This window comes from Acinonyx jubatus, chromosome A2, assembly GCF_027475565.1.
Source record: "Acinonyx jubatus isolate Ajub_Pintada_27869175 chromosome A2, VMU_Ajub_asm_v1.0, whole genome shotgun sequence".
Lineage (NCBI taxonomy): Eukaryota > Metazoa > Chordata > Mammalia > Carnivora > Felidae > Acinonyx > Acinonyx jubatus.
In genome coordinates, this window is record NC_069383.1 from 158,659,116 (window position 1) to 158,667,838 (window position 8,723).

General features: G+C 40.3%; 1 pseudogene; it reads left to right on the plus strand.

Annotated features, from left to right (window-relative positions):
- Window positions 1-4,060: 4,060 nt before the first annotated feature.
- On the plus strand, window positions 4,061-4,908 carry LOC113596561 (olfactory receptor 18-like; annotated as a pseudogene).
- Window positions 4,909-8,723: the final 3,815 nt, after the last annotated feature.

The window sequence follows — 8,723 nt, forward strand, 5'->3', positions numbered from 1 at the left end:
AGAGAGAGAATCTCAAGCAGGCTCCACAGTGTCAGCGTGGAGCCTCGTGCAGGGTTCGAACTCACGAACCGTGAGATTATGACCTGAGCCTAAATCAAGAGTCAGCCTTAACCAACTGAGCTACCTAGGTGCCCCTATGAACACTTTTTTAATGGCAACAGATGGTAAATTGATATAAGTTACAGGTTAGAATATAATGGATACAAAATCCATCCAGGTAACAGAAAAGTATCGCTTACAAAAGTAAATCTGATTCAAGTGGCTAAAGAATTCAGACACCCCATTTTGATAATTACACAGAATTTTCATAGGAAGGAATTGAAAAATAAAAATAAGTCTATTCCTCTGGCAGAACTATGCATCACTAAAGTGTTTGAACCAGATAGGTCACAGAAGTCTTTCACAGAAACATTTAAAGTTTAATGAGAATATTTCAGGGACAACATGTGTAGTATGATACTTTTCAGCTATGTTTTCAGGAAGACTGTTTATGGATATGAACTCAACCCTAACACCATGGAAACATTGGCAGGAAAAATATACCTGCCAAATTCATGACAGTGGTTGCCTTTGTGGGATAAGTATGCCCAGGAACAAGGTCATAAAGGGAGAGTAAGAAAACTGAAATTTTATTGGTAATATTGCAAATCTGTATAAATATAAGTTTTTTTTTAAAGTTTGTTTACTTAGAGACAGAGATAGTGAGGGATAAGGGCAGAGAGAGAGAGGGGAGAGAGAAACCCAAGCAGGCTCCACATTATCAGCATGGAGCCTGATGCAGGGACCGATCCCACAAACTGTCAGATCATGACCTGAGCCCAAGTCAGATGCTTAACGGACTGAGCCACCCACGTGCCCCTGAATGTTCACATTTTTTAAAAGTTTTATTTATTTAAGTAATCTCTACATGCAACACGGGGCTCATAACCCAGAGATCAAGAGTCATAACCCAGAGATCAAGAGTCACATTCTTTTCCGACTGAGCCAGCCAGGTGCCCCTGAATGTTTACATTTTTAATATAGTGAGTGGGTATTAATATTAGTAGATAAAATTAATGGGGCATTTACCAAGTGGTAATATTCTAAGGCAAAGATTCTCAACTGTGGCTGTATGTTACAATTACAGTAACAGTCTATACAATTACTACAGACTCACATGTAGAGATCCTGACTTAACTGGTTCTAGTTCTGATTTAACCTGTAGCCATGCTATTCAGGGTATTTTAAAAGATATACAAATAATTACGATGGTCAATGAGGAGTGAGACCCACTGGCCTAAGCACTTTATTATTTAATTTTTTTATTGTGTGATTTCATTTTTTAATACTTTTATTACAGTATAATTAGCATACAGTGTTATATTAGTTTCAGGTGTCCAATATAATGGTTCAACAATCTATACATTTCTCCGTGCTCATCAAGATAAGTGTACTCTTAATTGACTTAGTATTCCCCCCTCTCCCACCCACCTTTTAAATTTAATTTTTATGGGGTGTCTGGGTGGCTCAGTTGGTTAAGCATCCAACTTCAGCTCAGGTCATGATCTCACGGTTTGTGAGTTCAAGCCCCGTGTTGGAGTCTGTGCTGACAGCTTGGAGCCTGGGGCCTGCTTGGGATTCTCTGTCTCCATCTCTCTCTGCCCCTCCCCTGCTCACAGTCTGTCTCTCTCTGTCTCTCAATAATAAATAAGCATTAAAAAAATTTAATTTTTTACAACAACACTATAAGGTAGTTCCATTTCCTTTTTTAAGTGTTTATTTATTTTTGAGAGAGAGAGTACAAGCAAGCAAGTGGGGGAGGAGCAGAGAGAGAGGGAGACAGAGGATCTAAAGCAGGTTCTGCTCTGTCAGCCAAGAGCCAGATGCAGGGCTTGAACCCATGAACTGTGAGATCATGACCTGAGCCAAAGTTGGACACTTAACCAACTGACCCATCCAGGGGGCCTGTATGTCCATTTTTTAAAAAATGTTCATTTATTTTTGAGAGAGCGAGTGAGCTGGGGAGGGGCAGAGAGAGTGGGGGGGGGATCAGAAACAGGTTCTGCACTGACAGCAGTGAACCCGATGTGGGGCTCCAACTCACAAACCCAGAGATCATGACCTGAGTGGAAGTTGGATGCTCAACCGACTGAGCCACCCAAGCGCCCCTAAGGTAGTTCCATTTTGTCCCCATTTTATACATGAAGAAATGATTCAGGTTTTTATAATATTATTCTCTGTACTTTGGTCTTTTGCATTTTTCTCCAATCACATTGTTACCTGCCAGGAGGTCCAAGTTGCCTTCAGGGAGCTGATTTAAGAAGTTTAAGTTCTTAATTAGGGTTAAGAAGACTGGATTTCAGACACAGCTTTGGAATTTCCCCTGGTTGTAAAACCTTGACTGTAAATAAGAGGGTTGGTTTGATAAGGAAACAATGCTTCACAAATTTTAGAATTAGAAACTTTATTAAACACTTTTACCAAGCCACTATGTGATGGAGACAAGAAATGCCAACGGCAGTCACAAAGACAGTCCCTGAAATGGTTAATACAAATAACCCTGCATAAAAAGTCTAGGGTTAAGATTAATATCAAAAAGAATTTTTTTATTTTAATTTTTTTAAACATTTATTTTTGAGAGACAGAATATGAGCAGAGGAGGGGCAGAGAGAGAGGGAGACACAGAGTTTGAAGCAGGCTCCAGGCTCTGAGCTGTCAGCACAGAGCCTGACCCAGGGCCCGAACCCACAAACCATGAGATCATGACCTGAGCCAAAGTCGGATGCTTAACCGACTGAGCCACCCAGGCGCCCCCATTATCAAAAAGACTTTTAAAAGACAACTCACATTTAAGTGAGCACTCATTCCTTTTTTTTTTTTAAAGCAGACTCCATGCCCAAAGTGGGACTTGAACTCATAATGTCAGGATAAACAGTTGCATGCTCTACTGACTGAGCCAACCAGATGCCCCGTGAGCATTCATTTCCATTGAGGATAGGTATCAGAAAACCAAATAAGGATGAAAATCCATGAAAATAGCTATCATATTAAATTCTAACTGATTAAGGGTGCCTGGGTGGCTCAGTCGGTTTTGCATTTGACTTCAGCTCAGGTCATGATCTCACAGTTCAGGAGTTCGAGTCCCGTGTCAGGCTCTGTGCTGACAGCTCAGAGCCTGGAGCCTGTTTCAGACTCTGTGTCTCCCTCTCTCTCTGCCCCTCCTTCCCTCATGCTCTGTCTCTCTCTCCTCCAAAAATGAATAAACAGTAAACAATTTTTTTTAATTCTAACTGATTAAATATATTTGACTTTAATTTAGAATGCAGGTAACATTACAGAATATTTATAAATATTTTAAATTAAAAGAATTTCTTGCGCTGCATATAGATAAATTATATTTGACTGCTTCCTAGTGTTTTTCATTGGAGTGATTTTTTTGGGGGGAAGGTGGGAGAAAGATACTTCTTTCATATATTTCCTTCAGCAGAGGGGACTGATATTTTACTGTGTTCATTGATTTATTTACTCTAAGTTGCCTTGTTCCTCTATCACACTTCGGTTCAGTCTCTCTAAAATGTGTTTAATTTTTTTTTAATGTTTATTTATTTTTGAGAGAGAGAGAGAGAGAGAGAGAGAGAGAGAGAGAGAGAGAGAGAGAGGGAGAGACAGAGCATGAACGGGGGTGAGGGAGAGAGAGAGAGTGAGATCCAGAATCTGAAACAGGCTCCAGGCTCTGAGCTGTCAGCACAGGGCCCAACGTGGGGCTCCAACTCAGGAGCCATGAGATCATGGCCTAAGCCGAAGTTGAACACTCAACCTACTGAATCACCCAGGCTCCCCTCTAAAGTGTGTTTATATAGAAACAGGTAACTAGCCAAGAAATCAATGAGGAAAGAGTTCTGAGAGGAGATGAGTTTGCCACCACTGAGAAATATAGCTGAAAGTACTGGAGTATACAGTCGTCAAGTGTGAATGCTTTATTTTGATTTGCTTGAATACAAAATACAGACACACTTGCTGCCTGTTTGCTTGTTCCATTTATTCCAAGATTCTTTTCCTTCCTGGAAGGGGTCTCAGCCACATGGGAGTAAAGACTCTAACACTCATCTCAGAATTCTTCTTCCTGAGCCTCTTGGAGGATCCAGAATGACAGCCTCTCCTCTTTGGGATGTTCCTGTCCATGTACCTGGTCACTGTGCTCAGGAACCTGCTGGTCATCCTGGCCGTCAGCTCTGACCCCCCACCTCCACACCCCCATGTACTTCTTCCTCTCCAACCTGTCCTTGGCTGACATCGTTTCACCTCTACTACTGTCCCCAACATGATTGCGGACATCCATACTCACAGAAGAATCATCTCCTATGTAGTCTCAGATGTCTGTTTTTATTCTTTTTGGATGTTAAGACAATCTACTGACTGCAATGGCCTATGATCAGTTTGTGGCCATCTGTCATCCCTTGGACTACCCACCTCTGTGTCCTGCTGGTTTTGGTGTCTTTTTTCATCAGCTTTTCACCAGTTGCACAGTCTGATGGTGTCACAACTTACCTTCTTCACAGATGTGGAAATATATCTCATTTCCTTCATGGCCCTTCTCAGCTATTCAAACTTGCCTCCTTGGAAATCCCCATCAATAACCCATGAATTTATTTTACTGGTGCCATTTTTGGTGGTGTTCCACTCTCAGGGATCCTTTTCTCTTATACTCAAATTGTTGCCTCCATTTCAAGAGTCCCATCCACAGGTGGGAAGTAACAAAGCCTTTTCTACCTGTGGCTCTCACCTGTTAGTTACTGGCTTATTTTGTGCAACAGGTCTTGGAGTGTACCTCAGTTTAGCTGTCTCATATTTTCCCAGGAAGGGTGAGGTGGCCTTGGTGGTGTATACTGTGGTCACCCCCATGCTCACTCCCCTTCATCTAGTCTGAGGTACAGGGCCATCAAGAGGGCCACAGAGAGGTACCTCAGAACAGCCCATTCTCAATACTTGTCCCCTTTTTTTAGTGTAGGAGCTGGAAAAGTCAGTCAAACCAAACACTTGGAACTGGAAATTCTGCCCATTTGGTTCCATAATTTTGGTAGTTTTTGTGCCTTTCAATCTGTTCAGTGCTTCATATCTGAATATTGCTTATTTTGATACACCTTAAATGGGATTGAGGGAGTTTTGTGGGATCCTACCTATATTAGACTCAATGCATGAATGAATCATATTGTAACTATAGAACTTTCTTTATTTCTCATCTATGACCCAGGCATTCTTTTTTTTTTTTTTTTTTTTTAATAATTACAATTGGGGCACTGGGTGGCTCAGTTTGTCAAATGTCTGACTCTTGATTTCAGCTCAGGTCGTAATCTCACAGTTTGTGGGTTTGAGCCCCTGCATCAGGCTCCATGCTGGCAGTGCAGAGCCTGCTTGAGATTCTCTCTGCCCCTTCCCTGCTCACTCAATTTCTCAAACTAAATAAATACACTTAAAAATAAACTTAAAAATAAACTTAAAAAATTTGATGACTGCTTTTCACCACAGATTATGGTTTAATTGGACTGAAGTATAGCCTTAGCATAAGGGTTTAAAAATTATCCTGGTTGGCTCTCACGCATAACCAAGGTTGAGGGCTACTGATCTAACTACATGTTTTGTTCAGAGATAACTAGTATGTTTGGGTCTTTTAATGCTCACGAGAAGATGCTGAAGTTCTTAAAGTAATCTGAGCTCATAAGAGAGATGATGTGAAAAAGTTCACCCTAGCAACAGCCAGTGTGATTTTTCCTAAAATTCCTGATATTCCTTTGCATATATTCTCCTTCCATGCCGTACAACTAGTCATCTGTGCTGGTGAATTAGATATTGTCACCTTGCTCCAAACTCACCTATCTATACTTTACCTCAGCAAAGGGTGGCTCTTCTCTTTCACTAGTAAAAGTGTCTTTAGGACTTTACTTTAAAACCTTTGTCTTGTCTTGACACATCTGTCTTTGGGCTCTGTTCTGTGTCCACTATATGGTACATAGTAAAGGCCACTTCCTTTAGAGATGTCACATATAGTTTCTGAGACAATAATTGGGGACTCTTTGAAACCTGCCTAATAAGTTGTTTAATTTACTTACCCTTTGGCCACTAAGCTAAGTCATCTATCAGCATCACTGACCAGGAACTTTAATATTGGAGAAGGGTAGTCCTTTATAGAGGAGAAAGCCATACTAGCCAGTGAGAAGAAATACATCCTATTAAAAATGACTAAATTACGGTTTTGATTCCTTGGTTTTCATGAACTGAGATAAAATACTTTGGGTCTGATCTACTCTGGAACAATGAATAGGGTGTGTCTCTATTTCTGAAAACCTAAATAATGGGCAAAAATGCTTGGAATTTGCCAAGATAATTGTGATGGTTAATTTTATGTGTCAACTTGGCTGGGCCATAGTGCCCAGATATTTGGTCACACATTATTCTGGATGTCTCTGTGAAAGTATTTTTTGGGTGAGATTAACATTTAGATCAGTGGACTTTGAGTAAAGCAGATTACCCTCTATAATATAGGTGGGCTTTATCCACTCAGTTGAAGGCCTTAATAGAACAAAGACTGACCTTCCCGAGGGAGCGAGAATCCTGCCAGCAAACTGTCTTTGGACTTGAATTGCAGTTCTTCCTGTGTTTCCTGCCTGCTAGCCTACCCTGCATAATTGGAGCTTACAAAGCCTCCACAATCATGTGAACCAACTTCTTAAGTCTCTCTTTATATATAAATATATACATATCCTGTTGGGTCTCTTTCTCCAGAGAACACTGACTAATACAGTAATACTGATGTTGATATCTCATTTAACATTCTCCCCACAGGTGATGCTTTCTTTTTCTTCTTCAAATTCAAAACTTAGAATGAGTGCTAATTGATCAACACTAGGCATGGAGGTGAAAGCCTGGATAGGGAAATGTGTCAGGTAGGTCCACAGTAGCTATCTAAGAGTGGTGCTAATATCCTTGATATGAGAGAGGCACCACAGATAATAGAAAGGGTATGGGATTCAAAGACACAATTCTATCTCATCTCAACAACAATTTGAAACCTGTGGCAAATCAGTGTACTTCAGATTCCTCATCAGTGAAAAGGTAACCTATGGAATGGGAGAAAACATTTGCAAACCCTATGACTGATCACTGGTTAATCTCCAAAATATGCAAGAACTCCTACAATTCAATGGTAAACAACAACAACAACAACAACAACAACAACTAATTTGTTTAAAAAAAAATGGGTTAAGGACTTAAATAGACATTTCTCCAAAGAGATATATAAGTAGCTAAAAAGTATATGAAAAGGTGCTCAATATCACTCACTATTCATCAAAGAAATGCAAATCAAAACCACAATGAGATGTCACTTCACACCTGTCCTGTTGGTGTGTGTGTGTGTGTGTGTGTGTGTGTGAGTATCTCCAAAAGAATTGAAATCAAGATCCCAAAGAGAGATCTATGTTCCCTGTAGTACTACTCAAAATAGCCAAGATCTGGGAACAACCTAAATGTCCACTGACAGATGAATGGATAAAAAAACTGTGATCTATCTATCTATCTAGTATATATACATATATATATACTATTCAGCCTGAAGAAAGAAGGACATTCTGTCATTTGAAACAACATGGTGAGCCTTAAGGAGATTATGCTAAAGGAAATAAGCCAATCACAGGAAGATAAATACTGCATGATTCCGTTTATGTATCTAAAATAGTAAAATTCATAGAGTCAGAGTAGAGTTGTGGCAGGAGGGGGAAATGGGCAATCAAAGGGCATAAAGTTTCAGTCAAGCAAGATGAATAAGCTCTAGAGATGTACAACATTGTACCTAAAGTCGACAATAATATATGAATACTTCAAAGTTTGTTAAAAGGGTAGATCTCATGTTAAGTGTTCTTAGAGCCACAAATATTAACTGAGAAAATGGAAGTACTACCAGATTCCTGATATAGAAGTCCTAATTCTCCCTAAATTGCTCAGTCATTTGAATGCATTTGATGAATGATAAACTCACATTTATGTATATTAATTTAAAAATTAAGTCTCGGTTTTTTATTGGTATATGATACCTGAAAATCAGAAGCGTACAGGTGCTATTCCCCCTGAGAAGTGGAAGGCCTCAGAGCCGACAAAAGACATTTCCTTTCCCTATGTTCCTGGTCCATTAATATTAACAAGTCTTCAGAGATTGGGAGAACACAGACCAATTTGGCTAATTAGGAGCTCTGTACATTGAGCTTTCAGGCCCACACAACTATAAATAATTGGCCTGTGCTCTGCAGACTTTCAGTTGGCCCGTCCGAGCACAGTTGGATCTGTATGTGTGTCCTCTCTTCCCAGAATCATTATATGCATCAAGGGGTCCATACCTGACTCTGTCTTCCTGCAGGTCCTGAGAACAGAGCCTGAGCCTTCATCACTCACCAGGCACAAGAAGGGTGATGGATCGTCATTCCTTTGTTATTCCCCAACACAGAGGCAGCACAGTGCCGTGAGTGATGCTGGGGATATTGGATACAGGAATGGCTTGGGGAGCGTTGTTTCTTCATCATCAGGATAAGCAGGATAGTTGGAGAAGCCAGATGGAAGGGGACCATATGTAGTTTCAGCTCAGAGGCTGTGAGGTTTATGTTCTTGGTTCTGGTGGGAATCTGAAAATTCTCAAAGTTCTGCTTTCCTCCCACACTCGTTCTAGCTCCTGTAAGAACCTTTCTAAATACTTCTTT